This window comes from Rhineura floridana, chromosome 6 (assembly GCF_030035675.1).
Source record: "Rhineura floridana isolate rRhiFlo1 chromosome 6, rRhiFlo1.hap2, whole genome shotgun sequence".
Taxonomy (NCBI): domain Eukaryota; kingdom Metazoa; phylum Chordata; class Lepidosauria; order Squamata; family Rhineuridae; genus Rhineura; species Rhineura floridana.
Window position 1 is genome coordinate 88,285,638 of NC_084485.1, and position 27,715 is coordinate 88,313,352.

Below are 27,715 nucleotides of genomic sequence, written 5' to 3' on the forward strand. Positions count from 1 at the left end.
AAAAGGCTCTCTGGGCAGTGTACATAGAAGATAAGCAAGAAAATATATGAATAGAACAAATATAAGAAAATCAAAAAGCAAAACAAACAAAGAACAGAAACCAAACAACATCAGAACATACCAGCAATGAAACACTGTTTTAAAATACACTACAAAACAATTTATTTAAAAAGAATATTTACAATTTTTAAAATTTTTAAAATGCCTGGGAGTATGTTCTTAAGCCCAATGAAATTAATAGACTTAAGTGTGCCCAATTCTGTGATGGAATGTGGTTCAAGTATAAACAAATTCTGTGCATATAATTCTCACAGAAATTATGAAAGGCTGCATTCAGACATGGGGTTTATTGTGTTTAAAGATTAAAATGGTAGCACTTCTGTCCCAATTTCTAGAATTCCTTTCACACTGCAGTACCTGTTAGATTAAGGAACTGTAGCTTTTTCGGGTGATATACCAGAATTTGTGCAACTCATTCTGCTGCAAAGAACAGCACCTTGTTTTCATCCCTCACCCATTATACACATGCACATTACAGTCCCCCCATAATTCACTGCTTGAATTAATGTCTTGATTCAGGGGCGTGTGGGGGAAAAGGAGGAAGGGAATGCTGCTACCCATGCCTATGCTGGAATATCCATACAGTTCTCATTGGGCAGAAAAAAATTGGCACTCACCTAAAGGGCGGCAACACATTACATGCCAGGATGCCTTTCATATGAGTGGATGCAGCTAGCACTAATCTCATGCAATCTTCCGGGTTCCCAGGTTTGCAGACAGATTATTTCTGGTATTTATCATGAAAATTAGCACTAAACTTCCACTATATTCCACTAGATTTCAGGAACCAGCTCTTACTTTGTGTGAAAGGTCAAATAAAATGCTCAAGTTACCAGGTAGCACATGGTTGGAATAATGGAATAAAGTGTAATGTGAAAGCAGTCCAAATCCAGTTCATCTGCATAATTATTCCAACTGCAAGAACAGGCATAGAAGATGGAGTATTTTGGTAAGAAATGAATTGACAGTGGTGAAAGAAAGGAAGGACAGTCTGGAGCAGGGGAGGCATAATAGGAAGAGGAGCATTACCTGCTCTGAAGCTCACTATTGCTTAAAGAGTCAATACCCAAAATGTTTCTTTTCTTACTTGAATTTCCTGCCTTACTGGAGTTTCTTGTTTTAGCAGAATAAACTTTTGACAAACAACTCTCATCTTAACAAATCAAGATAAAAAATTCATGATCATTAGATCTTATTGGAAAAAATGTGGTCCTTGTTTAAAAAAGAAACAATTAGATTCTTTTGATATTATTTAGCCAGGGAAGGATATAATATTTATCTATGCATGTATGTATAATCCACACCTTCATAAGAATATATCAAGGCAGAGTACAACATATAAAAATAAAATCAATAAAAACAACCTTAAAAACATCATTAAAAAGATCAATAAATACAAATTGGTTAAAAAAGAAAAAAATCAAATTACAAGGCCCTGTCTAAACAATATAGTTTTCACAAGATGTCTGAAAGAAGGGAGAGATGGTTCCTGCCGAACCTCTACTTGTAGGGAGTTCCACAGGTAGGGCCTGCCACACTAAAGGTTCAGTTCCTTTAGGAGTGCCTCATCAGAAGTGCCTCAGGAGTGCCTCATCAGAAGATCTCAGTGACTGAGGTGGAGCATTAGGAATCAGATAGTCCTTAAGGTACTTTGGGCCCAAGTTGTTTAGGGCTTTGTGAATTACCCAAGTACCTTGAACCACTGCAACTCTCAGCAGCGGAGTGATATGTTGCTGGACTTCTGTGAGCAGTCTGGCCACTGCATTCTTCACTAGTTGAAACTTCTGGACAAGATACAAAGGCAGCCCGACATAAAGCATGTTGCAGTAATCAAGTATTGAGGATACCAATGCATGGACCACTGTGGTCAGGCGGTAGCAGTCCCAGAACAGCTGTACCAGTCAAAGCTGGTAAAAAGCACTCCTGGCCACAGAGGTAACTTGGGTTTCTAGTGACAGAGATGAATCAAGGAGTACCCCCAGACTATGTACCTGCTTCTTCAGAGGGAGTGCAGCCCCGTCCAGAACAGGCAATTGACCTATCTCCCCCAAACATGGGAACCACTTACCCAAAGAGCCTCCATCTTTCCAGGATTCAAGCTCAGCTTATTGACCCTAATCCAGTCCACCACTGCATCCAGGCACCAGTCCAGGGCTTGCACAGCCTCTCCTGGCTCAGATGTAATGGAGAAATAGAAATATATATTTACCCTCCCCACGACCCCCCCAATCCTGCCATATCCCAATGTCTCAGGATATATCATAATACTTTGTTATTCTAAGTTATTATTGAGTCTTCCTTAAATAGTATCACTATTATAATCATAGTAGGAATAATTAAGTGGCATATTAGAGTTTTTTTAAAAAAAATTTAAAAAATTAATAAAAATAATAATACTTTCTCAGGATCACAAAGACAGCAGTCAGGTTAACTGTGGTGTCCATAAATTTAATTCTGATTTTTTCCCCTGGATGCCAGAAATCTTTCAGAGTTCTTTGAAAGTGTTAAAATGAATGTGGATAGAGGTGACCAAGGATGACTTTCAAAAAAGCTGTTGATAAAGTCCCTCACCAAAAGCTCCTGAGCAAACTTAGCAGTCACAAGACAAGAGGACAGGTCCTCCTATGGATTGATAATTGTTTAAAGAATAGGTAGCAGAGAGTAGAAAGAAATTGACAGCTCTCACAATGGAAAGATGTACCAAGTGGGATCCCACAAGAGTCTGTATTGGGACCAGTGCTTTTTAACTTGTTCTTAAATAATCTGGAATTAGGGGTGTTTAGTAAAATGGCTATGTTCACTGACAACATCAAATTATTCAGAGTAGTAGAAACAAAAAGGGATTGTGGAGAGCTCCAAAAGGTAAATGGGCATTAAAAATGGCAAATGTGATGTATGCTGGGACAAACAGCCCCTCACCTAAACATATATGCTAATGGGGTCTGAGCTGGCACTGACTGACTAAGAAAGAAATACATTTTAGGGTCATGATGGATAGCTCAATGAAAATTACAACTCAGTATGTGAGAGCTGAAAAAAGATGAAGGTATTGCCAGAAATGGGATTGAACATAAAACTGCCAGTATCATAATGGCTTCATACAAATCTTTGGTTTAACCACACTTCGAATACTGCATACAGTCCTGGTTACCGTATCTCTAAAAAGATACTGTACAACTGAAAAGATGCAGAAAAGGTAAAACAAAAAGTTCAGTGAACAACTCCCCTAAAAGGAAAGGTTACAACATTTGGGGATTTTTAAAAAGTAAGTAGGAGGGGCATGATACTGGTTTGTATCATTGTGCATGATGGGAAAAAGTGGATATGACTGTGCTCCCCCCCCTCATAACACTAGAACCAGGGGCCATCCACTGAAGTTGAATGTTGGGAGAGTCAGGGTAGACAAAAGAAAGAACGTCACACCACATACTGTGTAAAACTTACTCTAAATTCCAATAATGTATAGCATTCATTCTGTGAAATTTTTGTAAGTGTATCAGTCAACAAACAAGACAGAGGGCTACATTTCTTCCTTTATCCTGCTTCATTTGTATAGTTGTGTTTAGGAATGAACAAGAATTTTCAATCTGGTACCGGATTTCCCCATAGTCCACATTTTCATTATCTTGGCAAACCAATCTTGTGGGCTGCGAGCTTCTGTGAATTTTCCTAACACTGGATTTTATTTTTAATAAACCTCATTGGCAGTCTCCTGCTTGTCCATCAAGCCAAGTATCATTTTCACTGGCTGGCATTCATCCTCTTCTCTAGGGCTGTGCACCTCTCTTTCTTTAACCCTTATGCTGATTCCTCCCCCACCCCTGGTGAAAAATTGCCCACAGATGAGCTCTCAAAGCAGCTCTTCCTGCAGAGGTGGAAAGATGCGACTCTCCACGGAGTCCTCTGGAAGGACAAAGGGGGTCTCTTGCAGGCAGCAGTGAGGATGAATTGGGCTTCTCCACATGCCCCCTCACCTCTGATGCTTAGGGTTAAAGTCACAACTTCCATTCCCAGCAGGGGAAGAAGTGAGGGGAGAAAACTCACCTGGACACACATACCTTTTTCATACAGTAGGGCCCTGCTCATACGGCAGGTTCCATTCAGGACCGTCGCCATAAAGCAAAATTTGCCGTGAAGCAGAACGCATTGACGAACATTGTCTAAAATGGTGCCCGATACCCAAAAAATGCCGTAAAAGTGGAACAAGCGGTGTAGGAGTGGGGCCTTTATGCAATTGACAACCGCTGTATCTGTGGAACGCTGCAAAGTAGAGCGCCTCAAAATAGGGCCCTACTGTACTGGTATGTTGCAAGGGGGGGAGCTCCCTCAGAGAGGAGCAGGTGAAAGAGGGGGAAGCAGCAGCAGCAGACCAGGGTGTGCACTCATTTTCTCTCCCACAGTCCAGCATTACTGGCACTCCACCACCCCTCCTGCTTCTGTGCCTCTCTCTGTCTCTCTCCATGGCCTCCTTCTCTTTCTGCCACACTTTAGTGCTGCTTGCTCCTGTCCCCCCCCCCATTATCAGGTGTTAACGTTCTTTCTACCGATAAGAGGGAAAACAAAGGCAGAAAGAACATTTTAAAAATAATGTTAAAAATAATGTTATTGATATTTCAAAATAACCAAACTGGCAAAAGCAGAAGGTAACAGGAAAAAGGCTAATACAGAATGGACCCACCTGTCAGTTCACACCAGAATATGGGCAGAGCAGCATTAGCAAGTGAATCCCAACCCCAGTTGTGCTATCATCATCATCATGGAATGACCCACATCATATTGAAGGAGTGTATTATGTAAGTATGGATTTCAGCAGATGCATTTTTTAAATTATTAACAGAATAAATATAAGTTTAGATGGTTTTGGGGTGATGGGGGGAGTGAATCCTAAACATGCTTACTCAACAGTAAATGCCACTGATTTCAATAGGACTTTCAAGTAAGTTCTGTTTGTCACAAAACAAAGCTGTAATTGCCATAGTATTCACCTGAACAGGAAAGAATGAGTGAGGATTAATATCCCCCTCCCCCCCCAAAATCCTTTATACTATGTACATTTCTTTACTGAAATGACTGAATAATCCACTAGTGTGCGCTGTGGCATAAGAAATATTCGCTGATCACACAGCCCTCAATTTAATTTTCTACATTAAAAAATTTAAGTATTAATAAAAACAGTATCAGCTCCTTTTTAATTGTCTAATTTTAGACATAACTATAAAACCTAATCCACACTTTAAACCATTATGTTAATATTTATACCACCCAAAGTCATCATACAACTAAGTGAAACCTGAAATTTAACACCCATAATCTAAACTGAAACCATTTTATGATATACAAACTCCTACTGGAATTATTGTTGGAAGATCATTTTCAACAAGTAATTTCTTAAAACTATAAATAAGCATAAAGACTCAAATAATGTCTATGTAAAACCACCAACTTCTTACATGTGGGATTAAGGTACCAGTAGTTTCTTGCAGTGCTGCTGGAATAGTCATATTGTTTTACTCTGACAAAACAAAATAAACCTCTACAAGTGTATTCTTTGTCATACTTCCAATTTTCCTTTGGACTAGCAAACATTCTGCAGTTACATCAGTTTAAATTGTTTATCGATTCCAATGGATTGTATAAACATTTTGGATATATAGCTCGGTGACCTAGAATAAGCCAAATCAATAGAGAACTCATAATTCATTTCAAAGATGCTATGTTGAGAGCAATCAACAGGACAAACTATTTTCTCTTCTAATGTAGCTAAAAGCATTTTTCCCTTTCATGAGATACCGATTTTTTGAGGGGGGAAATGATATACAGACTTGTATTTTGCACAAAAACATCAAGGAAGGAATCTAGAAATCTTAAAAATATGGCTAATCTAAATTTGACATATTTGCCAGGATGAAATGAGCACTTACAGTGCAATCCTATACATGTCTACTCTGAAGTAAGTTCCAAAAATTAAGCCTTACTCCCAGGTAAATGGGATTGCAGACTCAGATATACGTATAAGATTTGTCATGGACTATTTATATAAAAGCTTATATCTATTTTGTAATGAACAGATGTTTTCAAAGAGATGACATTTCAATCACTCACTTCCATACAGCAAGAAATGATAGCATCACCTATCAGCAAGGAATATTAATGTATTTCAACAAAGTTATTATAGACACATTCTAAAAAAACCTTTGTGATTGTTCATGTAGCCCTTTCGCCTGCTGTAGTGTGTCACAAGAAGTGCAATTGCACCTCTACGGCTTCCATGAAGGATTTATCTGTTTCAAAGGCAGATGATTTGTGCTGAGAGGAAAAGAATGGAAAAAAACTATACAAGGACAAACTATCACAGGACAAAAATCAATGAAGTACTATAGGAGCAGATGCACATCTACTGAGCAAGCAATTATTGTAGAACTTGAGGAAAAGAAATTGCTCCATGGATAACTACAAATGGAAAAGCTAAAATAAATCTTGAAGAGCTTACCAATGCAATTATACTAATTAATAAAACCAGATTTAATTTAAATATATTATGGCCTAACAAGAGCCAACCATAACATTTGAGTACTTTCAGATGCCATGAAAGTTGTTATGTGCCTTCAAGTCGATTACAACTTATGGCAACCCTATGAATCGGTGATCTCCAGTAGCATCTGTTGTGAACCACCCTGTTCAGGTCTGGTAAGTTCAGGTTTCTAGCTTCCTTTATGGAATCAATCCATCTCTTCTTTGGCCTTCCTCTTTTTCTACTCCCTTCTGTTTTCCTCAGAATTATTGTCTTTTCTAGTGAATCATGTCTTCTCATTATGTGTCCAAAGTAGGATAACCTCAGTTTCATCATTTTAGCTTCTAGTGACAGTTCTGGTTTAATTTATTCTAACACCCAATTATTTGTCTTTTTTGCAGTCCATGGTATGCACAAAGCTCCCCTCCAACACCACATTTCAAATGAGTTGATTTTTCTCTTATCTGTTTTTTTCACTGTCCAACTTTCACATCCATACATAGAGATCGGGAATACCATGGTCTGAATGATCCTGACTTTAGTGTTCAGTGATACATCTTTGCATTTGAGGACCTTTTCTAGTTCTCTCACAGCTGCCCTCCCCAGTCCTAGCCTTCTTCTGATTTCTCTATTGTCTCCATTTTGGTTAATGACTGTATTGAGGTATTGACAATCCTTGACAAGTTCAATGTCCTCATTGTCAACTTTAAAGTGACATAAATCTTCTGTTGTCATTACTTTAGTCTTTTTGACTTTCAGCTGTAGTCCTCCTTTTGTGCTTTCCTTTTTAACTTTTATCAGCATTCATTTCAAATCATTACTGGTTTCTGCTAAGAGTATGGTATCATCTGCATATCTTAAATTATTGATATTTCTCCCTCCAGTTTTCACACCTCCTTCATCTTGGTCCAATCCCACTTTCTATATGATATGTTCTACATATAGATTAAACAGGTAGGGTGATAAAATACATCCCTGTCTCACACCCTTTCCGATTGGGGAACCAATCTGTTTCTCCATATTCTGTCCTTACAGTAGCCTCTTGTCCAGAGTATAGGTTGTGCATCAGAACAATCAGATGCTGTGGCTCCCCCATTTCTTTTAAGGCATTCCATAGTTTTTCATAATCTACACAATCAAAGGTTTTGCTGTAATCTATAAAGCACAGGGTGATTTCCTTCTGAAATTCCTTGTTCCGTTCCATTACCCAACGTATGTTTGCGATATGATCTCTGGTGCCTCTTCCCTTTCTAAATCCAGCTTGGATGTCTGGCATTTCTCGCTCCATACATGGTAAGACCCTGTGTTGTAGAACCTTGAGCATTATTTTACTTGCATGGGATTAGCCATGGAATATTCCAACACAGACAGCCACATCAAACCATGCAAAATCAATAATACTGCAACAAAATTGATTAGATCAGTTACTGATTAGATAAGATGAGGTAGGCCATGATTTCCCTCCCAGTGAACTTAGGTCTGGTTTACACATTAGGCCTGGTTTAATGAGGGAACACAAGTAATAAAGACTCCCTGTGTCTGCTCAAGGGCCTTCCATCTCTCTCTTTGCCTCATGCTTCTGGAAAGGAAAGAGATCCAGATACCATTTTCACCCACCCTGGTGGAAGCATCTAGCTTTTTCTTGCCAGAAAAAAATAAATAGTTGCACTGTCTGTTTTTCTCTCTAGAGATGACTGCAGGTGGGTGTGGGGTGGGAAGAGATGTGTAAAAGAGAAAAAACTTGCCTACAACTTACTTTCTCCCATAGCGTTACCTGTAAGTACAAAATATTTACCAGCCTGAACACCTTGTGCTTAAAAGAGTTGCTGGTGGCTTGGATACTGGATCTCACCACCACACTACTCATCCAGAAGGACTTGTTACACACCCTGGGTAAATGGCTAACCTCAAGGCAAGGAATTTAACTGCTGCCTTTATATCAGATCTCCTATTTTAGATAAGATTATATTTGTGCCTATACTGAGCCCACTTCCCTTGGACTTTCAGGAACAAGAAAACAACCAAGGTTATAGTTCAACTGTTCTATGCTATCAGTCACTTCTGAGAGGCAAAAAAGTGACTCGCTATCTTTCTGAAAGATCACAGCTCTCTCAACTTTTTGAACAGCTTGGGCTCACTTTAAATATCAACTCATATTTCATCTGAAATAAAGGGGTTTGAGTTCACTTTTCCCAAAGCAGACCTTTGGAAGTGATCAACAACCAAGGGCAGGTATATTTGGAAATGCAAGATCAATTCTCGTTTCTTATGTGAACAAGATATAACAGTTTGTCTTTTGGAAGAAATATGGAGAGTTACAAGAGCAAAATGTTGTGGCTCATATGTTCATAACAGTTATGAACAATCAAACAAGATCAATCAGCTTTCAAAATGGAGATTAAATATGGGTGTTGGTGTAAGGCACATAGTTCAAATAACCAGAAGTCATACAGGTTTCTTACACTTCCACACAAGATGCAGGAGCCTTAGTGGAGTGGGGAAGTAAAGCAGCCAAATGAGGCTCAAAAGGATGAAAAGCCCAGGGCCACTCATGGGTCATGGATCGTTGAGTGAGGTCATTGTGAAAGGATAGTAAAATGGTTTATTAGATATAATGCTTATTAAGCTTGTTCTGTTATTCACATCACCCCCTTTTTGAATAGGGCAAAATAATCTCAGTTTGTTGCAGGTCAGAATGTCAAGTAATCATACAGCCACAAGAGTGGCTGTATACTATAGCCAGCATGGATTTTTTGCATTTTGCCATGTTAAAATACCCCCATGCCATTCTGCTGCTTCCCATAAGCTCATTTCAAAAAAGAATCTTGCAAAACTTATAGTCATAAACTCAGAAACGCTTGCTTAACAAGCCTCTAAGTTTTCATAGCGACACACAAAACATTCAGAGAGAATAGTCAGTTTAAAGTCCAAACCAAGAATAAAATATTCAGACTCCTGTTAGATTTTTTTCTGTCAGTGGTCTCATAATTTGTTGAAATTAATTAAAAATCAGCCATGTTCACAGAGCATCTATAATTCTGTTACTGACCTTGCCCCATACTCTGACCTTCATCTTCTGCAGTTTAAAAGTTACAAAAATGCATGACTGGTTTTAAGAAAATTAACATTGGAGTCAATTATAAGCACAAACATACTCAGTAAGAGCCAGCTGTCAGTGTTCTAAAAACAATGTCACCAGATCACCTCTGGACAGCACTAAAACATAAATGGGGGTTGCTAAATCCACTGTGATTTCAAGTGAGATCATTCCTTCTCTTTTGACAAATATTTCACAGTATTGTGAATATGAAAAAGAGTAGGTTTCATCATCTGGCATACAAAGAATGATGTGATGAGCATCACAATGTGCAATCTCCTCAAGAAGCACTGTTCTGACCTACAGCAGACAAGATCAAGTCTTGATGAACCATATCAGACAAGTTGCGGAGGTCAAGAGTAACTGCTTATGATGAGCTGCACCTTTCCTTTTCTAAAGGCCAGCTAGCCCGTTTTTGATACCTGTCAACCACAGAACAGACAAGGTCACATCATGCTGGGTGAATCAATCCCCAAGATATGCAGTCTCCTACTGTCATAACAGGAGACAATAAGAATCTCTCTTTGTCAATGTTTCCTCTTAGAATAACTGGCACTTTGTTCACAGTTCCTTCTGAATGACTAAGATCTGTAGCTGAGAGAATCTATTTTATAACTTACTTAGGAGACACCTATACATAAGATGCATATATACGTATCTGACTGGCTTATTTTTAGCTCACAGTTGATACTGTTCTTGTCTTCCAAGGATACATCTTCATCTCAGATACTGCTATTTGGAATCAGCCTGCAACAGTGAAGTGATTTTTCCTACTTTCTGCACACACATAACCAGCATATCAAGGAGAAGGCTCACCACTACTACTTTAAAACTATAAATCCTTTGTAGTTCTAATAAGCAATTTGCTTAAGCTCCAGCTGTGAAATTTTGTGGCGTATATAAGAAAAAGGGAGTGGGGATTGCAAAGCATAGAGCACTTTCTTGGAGGAGAAGGGATGGGGGCAGAGATCTGGGGCAAGCAGGGCAGAAAGTGGTGGGGTTGGTAGTTTATTCTCTTTTGTTTTGTTGTTGTTTTGCCCTTCCAATGGGAGGGAATTAACTTGCACCACTTCTAAGGAGTTTTTTGGAGGAGTGCCAGGGAAACAAGTAGCCGTAGTGTCCTGCAGAGCCACAACCTTGTGAGCCGCCTTGAGGGCCTTTTGGCCAAACGGCGGCATAGAAATAGAATAAATAAATAAAATAAATAAATAAATAAATAAATAAGTATGTTTGTTCTGGGAAAATCCTGAGGCAGCACTGCTAATTAGTGAGTGTTAGCCTCATTTCAAATTCAGCCCAGCCCCATCAGGAGAGATCTTTCTAGCCTCTCCTTAACTGGAAATGACTCAGGAGCACCTCTTCCTTTTATTAGCCTCTCTGCTTCCTGAATTGAACTAAGAATACTTGCATGCCTCATTCTTCCTGGCAGAAAACAATGCTTCCAAGTCATTTCCAGTTCAGGAAAAGCTAGTGAAGCTGAGGAGAAATTCTGGATGTGATAGATGGCATGTAATTGATCTGCTGAATGTAGCATACTCAGGGCTGGCTCTAAAGGATGGCAAGGTTGGGCCCTGGCTGAGGGCCTCATGGCCCAGAGGGGCCCCTGAAGAGCTCCTCTTTAGGGTGAGGGAGTAGTGCTCCCCTTCCGCGATCTGCGGCAGAATCACTGCCGCAGATAGCATGGCCCGCCCATTCCCTTGCTTCGCCTACCTTTTCTGTGTTTTGTGGCTGTGCGCACAGCACTGCCCTTAACCAAGATGGTGGCTGAGGTTTCCCTAAGAGGCTGAAGTGTCCACTGCCATCTTGGCTGATGGCAGCCCTGCATGTGCGCCATCAACCAAAATGGCAGTGGAGGCTTCAGACCCTTAGGGAAACCTCAGCCGCCATCTTGGTTAAGGGCAGTGCTGCGTGCACAGCCTCAAAACACAGGACAGAAAGATACGTGGAGCAAGGGAATGGGTAGGTGGTGCGATCCGCCGCAGTGTGTGCCGGGGCCTGGGACAGACTGGAGCCCAAGAGCCCCGGCATGCCTGGAGCCGGCCCTGGGTATACTGCTAGGTGCATGTCATCCTAAACATTCTACATATTATCATTTCACATTTTTAGAAGTGTGCCAATACTCTAACACCCTCGTGTTGTTAACCGATCAGTCAAAGAACCTGCCACCTAAAATACTGAAAACAGAGTAAACATTGAAAAGACAGCACATTATTTCAGACTTCATTGATATATGACATTACCTTTCTCTAAGAGTCAAGCGATTTAACACAGGAGTTGAATAATACTTCTGCAATGATGGAGATGTCAAATGCATTAGCAGAAGAGTTAAATGGAACTGCCTACCAGCTATACTTGAAATCAAGTGCTTATCATGGCTGTCAGAAATGCCATCAAAGTTTTTTTCATAACATGACCTGATAATCTGTCGGAAACACAAAAAGAGGAGCATGACCTTTAAGAAAGATGTATAGTACGTTTAATGACTTGGCTACATCTGAGCATTAACTGCTATACAATGAAAACAAACACCATGTTTGCGCATTTGCATCACAGCAGCAGAAATAGCAAAACCACTAAAACACAGGAGCCACAGTCCTTTCCATTCTACATGTAGTTTCCCAAGTCATCCACATAGTTGAAATTTCCACTTCAGATTTTGAAAATACTGGTGTCTGCCTCAGGGCTTGGAAGTAATTCATTACAAGTATCAAATTATTTGTAATTCATTACTTTTTTGCGGAACGACTGTGTAATTCCTTTACATTTTGATTGTAATAGAACTAGGGGTAATTTTATTACTTTTGAGGAGTAATTGTAATGTTTCCAGCATTACTTTTGGGCATTACTGGGGGGGGGAAGCAGGGAAAGTCTTCTGCTCCTCTGATCATGTGCCTCAAACTGGGCTTCTGCAAAGCATCGCTCTTCCCTCATGCTCTGTGGGTGGGTAGGAGGCAATGAGGGAGGAGGTGGAGAGTGAGATGGGGTGGAGTGGAGAAAACAATTGTGTAAAAAATGGATGGTGGTGGTGAAGAATGGAGTGGAGGGGGGAAGGAGCCAGAAGGCAAGAACATGGATGAAGGAGGAGAAGGAGGCAGCAGTAGAATGGAGATAAAGAATTGTAAAAGATGACAACGTCTGTGTCTGTGAATATAATGTGTTTGCACTTGGCACACAAAGTGGCCTACACCAGCCTCTCTGGCTACTGTGCTGCATTTGCAGTGTTTTAACTTTTTTGCATCTCAGGAGAAAATGTTTGCTTGGGGGAGTGTCCCTTAGTTGGTGGCAGGGCAGGGGTGGTTAAGTGAGAGAGATTACTTGCTGGCTGAGGGGTGGTGCACTTGGTTTGACATGCAAAGATCTGAGTAGTGGCCTCTGCCTCCCTCCCCACCTCCCTTACCAGCGGAGAGACCACCATTGCTATTTTATGGATAAAAAGAATTATTCTACTACCGCAGTTATGTGTGTGTTTATTTTTAGTGTTGTTTTAGGCTACTTAGATGTGCAGCAGCCAAGGCCAGCACCTTGTAGACGTGTTTTTTTAAGTAACTGAAATGTAATTGTAGTGATTACTTTTGAGGAAAAGCAAAGCAATCAGTTACTTTCAGAACAATTGTAATTGTAACGGTAATTATTACTTTTTTGGGCCATGTAATTGTAACTAATTTATTACTTTTTAAAAGTAATCTTCCAAGCTCTGGTCTGCCTAAAGGATGTTATATTTACTTCCTTCAGGGTAAAAGGATGTATCCATCAAAACTCCATTGGCACGTGGACTTGCATGCAAAATGGGCCTTCCCCTCCTCTTGTTGCAGGACCCCCTCAATCTGCTCCGGAGGATTGGGGAAACCCTCAGAACATGGAAGGGCAGGGAGAGAAGAGGGAGAGGAGGTCCTATTGCACAGGTGGAAGTTCTTGAGCTAACAGGACCATTATGTTAGATACAAGACTAAGATAAAAGCGTTGTCCACATCTGAGTGAAATATACAGTAAATAAGATACTATCAAGGTTTACATGCAATTAAAGTGAAATAACATGCCATCAAATCAAATTCTTTCTTGTGATTTAAGCAGTGAATACCACAAATGCCAAACTCAAGAAAGACAATTTTAAAATGTATATCCTATCTGTTTGTCCCATGTCCAAGATAATCAAGGTGCTGAGTTTCAAAAAAATATCTAAAACAATCACATTAAAAATTAGTTTAGAAAAGCACCAACAGAAACCTGTCAGGCTACGGGCCTGTTGGAACAGAAACATTTTGAGCTAGCATCCATCAAGTAGCGAGCAAGATGGATCTCTCAGAGTTGCACAGCAAAAGTGAATTTTTTTCCTGTGTTGCTGCCTACTGTACTGAACTTTGGATGACGGTGAAACACACCAAAAAATGTCTTCTCTGTTGTCTTAAGTGGGAGGGCAGGAACATATGGGGAAGAGATGACCCCTTAAGTATCTTGGATCCCAGCTGTTCAGGTCCTCCAAGGTAACAGAAAACACTTAGAAATGAACACAGGAATGACCAACATCCAAGCAGGTTGAGGTTTAGGTAGATGCTCACTTCCCCTCCTCCCATCTTCCCTGCCAAAGTCCTCACACTTCACAACATCATCACAAGAAATTAGGAGTGTAGCTTTCAAGACCATGACTTCATGTGTTGCAGCAGAGGATGGTGGGAAAAATAGCACTTCCCTGGAATCATATCAATAGCAGAAATTGTCCTAAGAGAAGCCTTGTATTTAATGACTCATCTAGTAGCCAATGGCAATGTGGAATTCCATACATATAAGTGAGCTGGTGGAAAATGAACAGCTTCACCTCTTTCACGACCAGCACAGAAATGCAGCAGGCTGGTAGAGAACAGTTTAAGCTTGCAGGGTCCTTTCATGATAGTCATAGCCACACCCTTCCCCCCCTTTTTTTGTTGCCGGGTTGAGAATGAGATCTTTGTTAACTACAAAAGACATACCTAGGAGCCAATAAGCATGGAAGGAGAGTCAGCTACTGAAGAGAGTCTTTTCAGTGGCTGACTCACTTCCTTTCACTCTGATTGGCTCCAATCAGCAGGAAAAGATAAGGAAGCATGTTAGAAGACTCTTCTCAGTGGCTAACACTCTCCTCTTTCATGCTGATTGGCTTGTAGGATGCTGGAGACATAGGGACCCTGCTCCCCATAATGTAAGGAGTATAAGACACACACCCGGACTCTGGATGACTACACCCTTGCATCCTGGTTGTGGAAGAAGGGGATTTCCTTCCTCTGTGGCTATCATGAAAGGACACTGCATTTCTGAATTTGCCACTACACTACTGCCAGCATGGAAACAGTGCAGGTGAACATGGGAGGGAAGGATCACTCCATCACTCCTGTGCTTGTCCACTTGGTACAAGGCAATTTTCTTACTAGATTGTTAAGAGGCTAGTAGCCTGTTCCCATGCTAGCCATGGGCTTCTCCTCCTCCTTGGCCAGCATGGAAACACAAGCTATCAGCATCTTAGCAGGCTAGTAGATATTTCTAAAGGCTTTTGAGGGCTTATTTAAAAGACAACCTTGATGGTGAATTGATTGTTGCTTGTAAGCAAGTACTGATTGATTGTGTCCAATAGATTATTCAGGCAATTCTAATATGTCTACTCAGAATTAAGCCCTGTTGAATCCAATTCACACTTATCTGGAAGTAAGTCTCATTGAACCCATTTGAGCTTACTTCTGCGTAGACATGTATTGGACTGCACTGTTAGTTGGTAATCATCACCAGAGCTCTCCATTTACAAACAGATTCCTAGTTTGTATCTGGCATAAATGAGTGCCCATGATGAATGCATGGATTGCCATTTATCATGGGAAGAGCCGGGAGAGGTCACTGCTTTAGGCCTTGGAAAGTTGAAGCTGATAGTACTTAGCTAGATAGACTTGTCTTATAGGTTAGGCAGTTTCATACTCCACATGTTCAGTGTTCCCTCTAAATTTGTGAGGCCATATCTTAACAGTGTAAAATATACAATTGTCAGTAGTAATGCAATGACATTACGCAGGAGGAAGCCACACTGCTAAGATAGTTTTGTTCAGTTTAAAGCACCTCGCTTTATTCACACGCTCTCCTTTACACTGCTTCGTTTAGAATTCTTGGGTCTGTAGCTGCCAAGAAGGGTAGGATCTGAAAAATAAAAGGGAAAAAACACATTTTATTGCAAGCATCAACTTTGTTTTTATAATCTCACTTAGAAAGCCACTTTTCAAATATACGTCAAAGCTTTATTCCTACTGCACTACCTTCAACTGCCGCCATTGAGTACAGGGACTTCTTTGATAACCTACATGGTGTTAATGCTAATTGACACATAAAGCGTTTAGACGGTGAGATAATTTAGAGTTTGTGTCATAGTTAGTTATGCAAACCAATGCAGGAGTTTCTGGATAAGTGAATGCTTCTCCAATGTAAAATAGTTTTGGGATAAAACAAAGGTCTTGCATTGAAATACCTCTGCTTATGTGAATAGTTTTTCCACATAAGGACACAACCATTTTGGTTCATCCTTTGGTGGGTTGTGTTCTTTTTCCTCCTATTCTTCAAATTAAGTTCTATATTCAGCTTAATGAACGGTCTTGTTGCAAGATAACATCATCTGGGAAGTGTACCAAGTATTCTCTTACACAGATGATCAACAGGAGGCAACTCCACAAAATGGCCCCAGCAAATTAATAGGAAAAGTAGCACAAGAATGTGTGTTCTGGTGCCTTACTCTTCCCTTTTATGGGGTTTCTTTAGAGTTTTACATGACAGGCCTGTCTTGCTCAATGAACAGAAGAATCCTAGCTCACTTTTCCCCTGCTCTCCCACCAGCTGCTCAGCTACCTCTGTTCCCTCATAGAAAGAAATATTTTCCCATAATCTTTTGCCTGTCCAGGGTCCTTTTAAGTAGTGACCCTTCTCTGTTATAGCTGAACTCTAAGGCCAAGGCCCACTCTTCCTTGCCCACTCCTGGGAATGTATGAGAGACACAACAGAACCCATCTCTATTCCCCTAGCCTCACCAGCCTTCTCTGGCTTCTCCAGACCTCTGAAGGAGTCATGGGAGAGTTCTTCTGCCCCAGGGTTCCTCAGCTTCCAGGTGACTTAATTTGTTGGCACCAGCAGCCACAACCGGACCACCCAACAAAACGTCAACACTGGAGCAGGTGGCTGGCGGCAGCACTAGTAAGTCAGCCCTGTGAGATATCACCATCGTATTGCTAAAATCTCGATGGAAGCAACCCAAAGCTGATTCTCACAATCAGGAAGAACTTTGTCTGTTTGCATTATTATTAGTGATTATTTGTATAAACACTAATAATAAAAGCAGCTTACAGGCATAAAAATACATATACAAAAATATAAATTGTTAAAATGCATTCATTTGTAATTATCACTTAATGTAGCACAATGCTAAAGAAGTCAGTTCACAACAACAACATCTCTACGGAGTTAATAGAGCAATTGATTGGGTCTCTACTGTAACACCTTTTAACAGAAATCAGAGGGTTGTATCCAGTGCTAGTCTTACTCAGAGTAGACCCACTGAAATTAATGAACCTAAGGTAGTCATGGCCATTAACTTCAATGGGACTACTCTGAGTAAAACTAGCATTGGATACAACCCAGCAGATTGTTATGCATATGGAGAGTAACTCAGTGGTCTGAGCTGTGTGTGCCAGTGTGTGTGTTTACCTAACTAGCAGGCTTTTACCCTGCATTGAGATCACTGAGACTTAAGCCTTAGTAAAATAAGAAAAAAGATACTTTCTTTATAGAAATACATAGTAGATAAGAAAGGCATACCCAGTTCTGACTAAATTGGAGGTGCAACGCCTATACTTGGGAGTTGCCCTCGTGGCTCAGGAGGGAGAGCAAAGACAAAGATGTCTCCTCTCTCCTCAGACAGTCAATGGAGGGGCAACTCAGTTTCCCTTAGCATATCAGTTCACAACTAGGTAGAGAAGAGCACAGGGAAAGGTAGGCAAGTCTAGCCAGCTGGAGGACCCTAACTCTGTCTTCCTTCTGGCATACAACCCAAACAGGAGTTGCTCTTGCCCCACTTCAACACAGATTAAGCTGCAATCCTATACAGCAAAGGGGCAGAACCTGGGGCCCTCCGGACATTCCCCACCCCACATCCCCCAGGTGATGCACCTCCTTGAGGGTTTTTGCCTGGGCAGAATGTCTCCTTGAATTCTGGCCAGGCCTCTTGCTCACCTGGATGGAAGATAGAGGAGTGTGTCTTGTGTGCATAAACTAGCCTCCTGTGCAACGGTAAAATTTACAGCTGTTCCTCCACCTACTTCTGCTTCTAGCCCCACTCACCACTAGTATGTGGCACCCAGACGGTTGCTCAGAAGGGAATGTGGCCCTTGGGCTGAAAAAGGCTTCCCACCCGAGCTGCACACACTTACCTGGGAGCAAGCCCATTGAATTCAATGAAACTTACTTTTGCATCGATTGCACTGTAAAAATAAATATTAAATGGGAGCTCTTTTTCACATTGCTGTTAGTTCATATGCTACTATGTAACACTACGAAAGTCTGTGGATGTGTGGGAGAAAACCTTGTCCCAGATCCTTCAAATCTGGTATAGAGCGAATCAACCCTGACATGCAAACAAACAACCTTGCTGCATGAACTCTTGCATGACTGCAAGCTTGTGACATGGGAAGAAGGCATGCTGAGCAGCTTCCATGCAACATAATAGGGAGAAAAAAGGATTCTGGGATAGTAGGAAAGTTAACATGACACTGATTTGGAATACACCAAAATACAAGGCATACTGCAAACAAGGATGTGGATAATATTCTCTTCTATGGAAAGGTTCTCCCCTCAAGCGGAACAGTTCACTGGAGGGAAATTACGTTTCACCCCAGGGGTGACTGACAAAGAAAAGGAATCTCTTATTTGATACCGTGAGACTACGGAAATTTTTAACAATAATTGAAACCTCATTTTTGATTGATCCCTAGAGACTATCACACACACCAAAAAAATCCATATAAAATTATGCACAAATGCCAAAGACTTGACAACAATGTTTCAAAGCAGTAGAGCGCCTTAACTGCAAATAAATAAGAGAGAAGGTATACACCACAAGAGAACGCTATATAGAATCACAACGGCTTTCAACACAACTTTTCTCTAACAGGTTCCAACTCTAATCCATGGATTACTGGAAGCAACAGAGCAGAAAATCCAAGGGGTGTAAATGGGAAATAAGAGATCATAAACTCAGTAAGACTTCCTGAAACCACAGCCAGCAGTGCAGACTGATTTTATAAGTGAATGGGGCTGTGTTTTTAAAATCAAGTGAGAGACATGAAACACAAAAGGTGTAGATTTAAGGAACTGGACAAAAGGACTTGTGGAATCCCCCACTAGGAAGATGGTACTAGTCAACAGAGAATGCACAAGCAATATTTGTTTCTGTTAAAGAATTAATAGCATTTAGAATTATCCCATCATTTGTAATATTTACAAACGTGTGCTATGTTGTCACTGAGAATGTTAGAATCAGGTACAGGTTTTTAAACCAGCTGTTTTATGAACTAATAATAATAATAATTATTATTATTATTATTTCTGTTCACCAAAACCACCTCTGTCTTGTCTGGATTTAATTTCAGCTTGTTCATCCACAGCCAGCCCATTACAGCCTGGAGCCCCCGATCCAGCATCTGCACTGCATCCTTGGGATCTGATGTGACCGATATGTATAGTTGGATATCATCAGCATACTGCTGGCAGCCCAGTGCACATCCTCAGGTGACTGCTCCCAATGGTTTCATGTAGATGTTAAATAGCACTGGGGACAAAATGGACCCTTGCAGAACTCCAAAGGCCAAAGGCCAAAGAGTCAAACTACAGTCCCCCAGCATCATTTTCTGGACATGTGCATCGAGGTAGAATCAGAACTAGTCAAAGACAGTTCCTCCCAGCCCCAATCCTCTGAAGCAGTCCAGAGGGATACCTGGAATTTATCAATGGTATCAAAAGCTGCTGAGAGATCTAACAGGGATGCACTCCCCCTCTCCAGTTCTCAGCATAGGCAACCAAAGCAGTTTCAGTGTCTTGACCTGGGCAAAAACCAGACTGACATGGGTCAAGATAATCCATTTCATCCAAAATCCTCTATAGTTGGGATGCCACCACATGCTCAATACGTTCGCTCAAGCAGGGGAGGTTAGAGACAGGGCGGTAGTTGTTAAGTTGTAGTGCTTCCAAGGAGGGTTTTTTCAGTAGTGGATGTACTACTGCCTCCTTTAATGACACTGGTAACTGCCCCTCTTGTGATACATTTATGATGTTACTAAACCATTCCCTCAACACATTCTTGGCAGATTTTACTAGCCACAAAGGCATGGATCCAGAGCACATGTGGTACCCCAAACACTGGAGAGGATCTTGTCCACATCCTAGATGAAACAGAGTCAAAATTCAGGCCATTGTAGTAATTACACATTGTAACATATACACATGTTTATGTCTATACATCTTTTGTATACTACAAAATATTTGTCATAAGTTGTCCCACACCAAGCAACTTTATATTCTCCCTTGGGCAGCAACAAGTATGAACATCAGATGAAGGAATCATCTGTTCATCCTGGAAATTAAATAAGTTCTTATAAGTGTTTTGTGTATAGTATAAAATGTGTGCCTATACACAGTGGCCCAGTTTTGACTTCCAAGCAAACAATGGTTTATTGTTACATCCATTGGGCTCGTGCACTCTTCTTGCCCCTTTGCCCTAGCCATGTGGTCGGAAGCTTTTGCTTTCATTTTTTATTAATTAAAGTTTAGATTTATATCTGAACCCTAAACTATAATTAATCTTAACTATGGTTTATAGAAATAAGCCAGCTTCATGGTTTGAAGTCGGCTTGTTTCTATAAGCTGTAGTTAAGACTAACCAGTTGGTTGGGTACAGACATAACATTTGACTGTGGTTAGCTAACAACAGAAGTGAATATTTCAGTACTCCTCCTTCCCAGCCCCATCAAAGGAGAAGATAGGCGGAAGTGTGCAAGCTTCATGCTCACCCAAGCTTGTAATGAATATGATACACAATTGTTCATTATGTCTGAACAACACCTTTTTAAAACATCTGTCCATTGAAAGGATCAACAGCATTACAATATACATATATATGGCATTTAGAAAAAAAACTGTTGGAAAACCATTGGATACACTTTCAAACCCAGACCTATATGTGGCCTCCATCTGGCCATGCACACCACACTACTGGTCAACAAAATTATGCTATTAGACATTTCTCAAGAAAAAAATATTTTATAGTTTTGCCTTGTAGCCTAACTTTTCATAAAAGTAAACTCAGGGTTTAAACCCTATTTGCTCCCTTTAATAATACTTAGCTACCATCAAGCAGAATTTATACAACCATTGTGCTGTCCACTGCATTGAAAAAAAAAGGCATGGAAAAAAGACACAAAGAATTTAACATGGCATTCATGAAATAACAGATTCTTTGTCAGTTGCCAGCATCAACAAAAGAACTTGAATTGCGCTTAATTTTACATTTAGAGTGTAGGAGAAAATAAGCAGTCACAATAAGAGCTGAATGAAAAGCTTCTAAGCGTAACTATGGACAGGCAAGATTTGCTTCAAGCTTAAATTGGAATTGCTGTAGAGCATACATACATGTTGAATTACAAATGGATGTCTATCTGATTCTTTTCTGAAATCAAAAGGCCCTAGAACTAGATAGGCCAGGCGTTGCCTGACTTGCAGAAGCTTACACATTCACCATCTTGTGTAAGGAAAAGGAGATTGAGAAAGAAAAGCTATTGTGGACTGCTCATAGCTTTTGTTGCTAAGCAGTGCCTGTTTCTCTCAGATGAGGGAGTGTTCTTTTCTGGTGACCTTATCTGTGTGATGTTCCCTCTTTTTATGAATGATACAGCCAGTCTAAATTATCCTGAAGAAAGGAATTATAAAGTATGAAGGGCTTCAGAACATATGTCCTCACTATTTATTATTTATTTATTACATTTATATCCAACCTTTCCTCCAAGGAGGTCAAGGTGGCATACAAACATGGTTCTTCCCCTCCCAATTTTATCCTCACAACAAACCTGTGAGATAGATTAGGCTGAGTGACAGTGACTGGCTCAAAGTCACCCAGTGAGCTAAATGACTGAGCAGGGATTTGAACTCTGGTCTTCCAGGCCCTAGTCTGACACTCTAACCACTACGCTACATTTACAATAATGTATTTAACAGAATATGCTTTTAACATGCTTAAGGACTCAAGAACAAATTCCAAAATGTCATGATCACATACTCTTCAATCTCTCACATTCTTCCCACTCTGTGCTTCCCCTCTGTCTAATCCTTGGGTTCGGCTGCCCTGGAGGAATACTGAATCATCTTCCACTACCTTGATGAAGGAAGCACTCTGATGGTCCTACTCCTCAAGCAGCTGAATAATAAGTATTACCAACCCCGAGGAGTTTCTCCACCATTACTGCTATTGGACTACTGGATCAAGAACTGTTCATGATGACAGGGGGAAATGGTCCAAGCAGTAGTATTTTGCTTTGTTTGCATCATTATATCCCTGTAAAAATATTACATATGCAGTAGACCAGGAATCTCTAACCTTTTGGGGCCAGTGTTGTCACATTTGCAATTTTGATAAAGAGTTGTAGGCACCAGTCCCAAAATGGCTGTCATGGGGGCATAGCATAACACAAAACAGCTGCCACATCTAAAATTGTAGAAAAAGAGACAGGGCCACAAAATAGTGCAGGCGTGCCACCTTATCAGCTGCCTCATTAATGGGGAAAAGGCATCAACTTCAGCTACCCCTGCACTTGCTCTCAGATACAATTTCTCTAAAGTCTCTCTGAACCAAATGTGGAATCCAGTTAAATATGGGCATGTTTAAGGGAGCATGTTTAATGCAGAAGAGGCTGAGCCAGTGCAAACAGGGAGCATGTAGGAAGATCAGTCTTGTGCATGGTGCATTTTTGAGGGAATATTTACTGAGGCCTTTGTCAGGAGTCATAGCTCATAGAGAGGATTGGTGAGTACTACAGTGCCCACAGGTGCTGTGTTTGTGATAATCAATCAATCAATCTATCTATCTATCTATCTATCTATCTATCTAATCATCATCATCATCATCATCATCATCACTATAACACGTTACTTGCCAATCTTTCACTTCCAAAGGCTAAATTATTGGGTGTTGAACACAAATTCTTGTAGTTTCCAATTTTAGATTCACTAATTCTCAATGTTCAGGCTGCCTTTTTTTACTGAACTTGATTAAAAATGTAAATCAAAATTTTCAAGAAACTTTCATATGAAGAGTTTCACTAAAAGAAACAATCTAACTATCAATAATTCACTCTAGAAATTAAAGTGCAGATAAATAAGTTATGCTAACCCACTTTTGAATTTTTTTCTTAACTTCAGGCTTTCAGAAATAAGACAACTTGTGAAAAACTTCAATTTTGGATAGCAGAGAGGCAATAATTGAACATCAACCTCCAACTAGGGAGATAAAGAGTATCAAAGAAGTAAATGTCACCTACTGAAACAAACCATTCCTAATTTTAACAGTTCCTTTGTAAATTTCAGCCTTTAATAAAGATAATTAGAAAAGACAGAACAGCAATGGTAAATGTCAAGAAGATAACATTTGCATTTCTGACAATTCAATTACTGATGATTATATTGCTTTTGTACAACAATTAAGGTCTGGCGTTTATTTCAACACATTGCTTTGTCAAAAGCATTTAAAAAGATTTTCCATGGCATGTTACATACCACTAATTAAAAGTCAAGTCCTGCTGTACAACCTTTAGTCACTTCACGTTGAAGCTTCTTGATATGGACAGTGGAGACATTATGATATTCTTTGTTTACACAGATTCTACATTTTCCTTATATTTGTTTGCCACATATTGGTGCTGGACAAAGGAAAACAAATTAGAACTCCTTTTCCCTTTCTAAAAATAAACATTCCACCCCGCCAGCACTGAGGGTTACATCATAGCTATATAAGGGAATATCAGGTAATGCTTCTCATTGGAATGACAAGCAACCACAGATTTTTGCATTTTCCTGCCTGTATTTTTTTTCAGGGTGTGTGTATGGAAGAAAAATGTGGAATGAGGAATACAAGGGAAAAAGCATAGGAGCTGTCATTTGTGGGGAAATTGTTTCCTCCTGTTCCACATCCATAGGAAAGATAATTTACTTGTGTCCAATCTTTCCTCATCCTCATCATAGGATCTTATCCTTGCCCTCACCAGATTTCTTGCAGGCAACCTGCACAGACACCATGTGAAACAAATTGCACCAAATGATATATCACAAAGAAATAGGTGTTATTAAGGAGTTTAATACCCCACTCATTGTCAGTGCACCTATGTGTTACAACTCCAAGGTGACTTTAAATCAAGATTGCTTATTAACATCAACCCTTTACCAAAAGAGCTGGAGGTATCTCATGAAATGACTTTTAAAAAAATACAATAAAGTGTTATCCATGCAATTATAGAGCTGTCAACATACATTTTGTTCCAGGCACATTGGTGGGAAGTATTACAAAATGTAAGAATGGTATATAGAAGAATAAGGGCGCAATCCAACTTGTGTTTGCACCAGGCTGGGGGGAGCTGGATATGGCAGACCCCCAGCTGAGCTGGCAGGTTCCCGGCACTGCCAGGCTGTGCCAGCAGAAGTCCCCCTCCCAGCCTGCCAGCTCAGCTGGGGGTCTGCCAGGGATGGCCAGCATGATGAATGGAGAGCTGGTGGAAGCTGGCAGTAGCCCTGAAAATGGGCATTCCAGGGGCGTGGCAGGGAAGGAACCACAGGGGGGGACTTATGCGGCATCCAAGTCTCCCTCGGAGCACTCCCATGGGTCCAAATCCTCAGGAAAACTCTGCCGGTAAAAGGTTGGGCAGAGGAAAATTGCAATGGTGGTCTACAGGGAGTGCTTACTCCCCAGTAGGGCTATTTGTGAGAGCCAGCTTTTCCCTTCCAGTGGATAGAGCCTGCTTTCATCTAGCCTAGTATTGTTCACACCTTGGCAGTGTTTAGACAGGGTTTTTTTTAAAAAAAAAGTTCAAGATTGCTTTTAATTATGGTGTTTAATAGGTAAAAGTCTCTATTTGCAGTCATACTCTAAGGCTTGCTGTGATACCTTGACTTAAATGTTTTTATTGCTCTCATTATGACTGTGATTATATTGTTATTTTATTTTATATGGTTTTAATGTTGGAACCCACCATGGGAAAATACTGTATTTTGATTGGCAGCTAATAAATGTATTAGACAATTAAATAAATACTCTTGACTGGCAGCAGCTTCCCAGAGACTCAGAAAGAGGTGCTTTCTATAAGCAGTATTGTGATCCTTTTAACTGGAGATGCCAGGGATTAAATCCAATTATGGTTCTTCCATAGAACATACATCTTTATGGCCAAAAAGTTAAAATAGAAATAAGGCTTCCAAAAGCATCTCGCCCATCCAGGTGACACAGAAACAAAATGTCAGAAGAATTCAATTAAAATAAGCAAGAGGAAGCTTGTGCGCAGTGAAACAAATTATGTCAACTCTGCCACACAGAATAGCACAAATGGATTGTGCCTTAACTCTGCACATTTCTTAAACAGAGATCTCAGAAGGCTGGACACAGAATCATATATTGCAACAATGTGGATACTATATCATCCACATTATACATGGTCCATATCACAGTACTGAACTGAGAAATATTTCAGAGTATATGTTTTATTTGTATAGAAGTTCAAACTTGGTTTAATATTTACAATTTTAAGGACTGAATTATCTGCCAAACTTCCTCATTAAAAACTCATGAACTGACCATTGATGTCCACAGATTAACTTGAGAGCAGGACAATGGAAATCTGTGGTTATATGTGGTTAGAATTTCTTCCACTGAAAGTAATAGTTACAAACATTTTAACCGGGTGGGGGGCGTTATCCACTTTTTATTTTTTACCAAATATGGGCAAGCCAGTCTACACACATAGGGCATAGACCAGTCAAAGTTAAGTACTTTAGTCCTACTGATTTCAGCAGAACAATTAATACAGACATAACATTTTCCTACTGAAATCAATGGCTAATATCCAACTTTAGTCATACTCAGAGTAGACCCATTCAAATCAATAGACTTACGTTAACTGCAAGTATGACTGACATTGGATATCACCCAAAAGACCAGTTAAGCAATTAATGTTAAGTAATGTGCTTGTTTTCTGAGCAGCAGCAACATCTTACAAGACCAGGAAAATCTGTTGTAGCAATGATTTCAGATGGGAGGAAAATGGAAACGGACTGCCTTCAAGTTGATCCTGACTTATGGTGACCCTATGAATAGGGATTTCATGGTAAGCGGTATTCAGAGGTGGTTTACCATTGCCTTCCTCTGAGGCTAGTCCTCCCCAGCTGGCTAGGGCCTGCTCAGCTTGCCACAGCTGCACAAGCCAGCCCCTTCCTTGTTTGCAACTGCCAGCTGGGGGACAACTGGGCTCCCTGGACAATGCAGCTTACCCACGGCTGCACAGGTGGCAGAGCACGTAACCTCTGAGCCACCCACTGTGGGGTGATCTTTAGCTGGCCCTTGACACCAGGAGACAAAAGCAGGGAAACAGACTCTGGACTCCCAGCCAGGCTCTCCTCCCCACTGTGCTATACCAGCTGTTGTGAGATGGGGAGGGGGGTTGAATTAAAAAGAATATTAGGAATGTGGTTCTTCACAGAACCTGAACCTTGTACATGTGGGGGGGGCAGGGAGTCGGGGGGGTTAGTCAGATTTATTTATTTATTTATTATTTGATTTATATCCCACCCTTCCTCCCAGTAGGAGCCCAGTGCAGCAAACAAAACCACTAAAAACACTTTAAAACATCATAAAAACAGTCTTTAAAATATATTAAAAGAAAACTCTTTAAAAACACTTTTAAAAGCTTTAAAAACATATTTAAAAGCAAATCCAACAAAGACACAGACTGGGATAAGGTCTCAACTTAAAAGACTTATTGAAAGAGGAAGGTCTTCAGTAGGCATCAAAAAGATAACAGAGATAGCTCCTGTGTAATATTTAAGGAGAGGGAATTCCAAAGGGTAGGTGTCACCACACTAAAGGTCCATTTTCTATGTTGTGCAGAAGGGACCTCCTGATAAGAAGGTCGACTAGGTATATAAGGGATAAGAAGGTCTTCCTGGTATCCTGGTCCCAAGCTGTATAGGGCTTTGTACACCAAAACTAGAACCTTGAACATAGCCCGGAAGTTAATAGGTAGCCAATGCAATTCTTTCAGCAGTGGGGTGACATGTTGGCAATACCCTGCCTCAGTGAACAGTCTTGCTGCTGCATTTTGCACCAGTTGCAGCTTCTGGACAAGCCTCAAGGGCAGCCCCACACAGAGTGCATTACAGTAATCTAGGCTGGATGTTACCAGCACATGGACAAGAGTGGTCAGGCTATCCCGGTCCAGAAACAGCCACAGCTGTCTTACCAACCAAAGCTGGTAAACAGCACTCCTACCCACTGAGGTCACCTGGGCCTCTAGCAACAAAGATGGATCCAGGAGCACCCCCAGACTATGAACCTGCTCTTTCAGAGGGAGTATGACCCCATCCAAAGCAGGCAACTGACCAATTATCTGAACTTGGGAACCACCAACCCATAGCGTCTCTGTCTTGCTAGGATTCAGACTCAATTTATTGGCCCTCATCCAGCCCACCACCGAGTCTAGGCAGCAGTCCAGGGCTTGCAAGGCTTCTCCCAATTCAGATGTTACAAAGAAATAGAGCTGGGTATTGTCAGCATACTGTTGTTATCTCACCCCAAATCTCCTGATGACTACTCCCAAGGATTTCATATAGTTGTTAAACAGCATGGGAGACAAGATGGTACCCTATGGCACCCCACAGCACAACTGCCAGGGGGCTGAAAGACAATCAACCAATGCTATTCTCTGAAAATGACCTTGGAAATAGGATTGGAACCACTGTAAAACAGT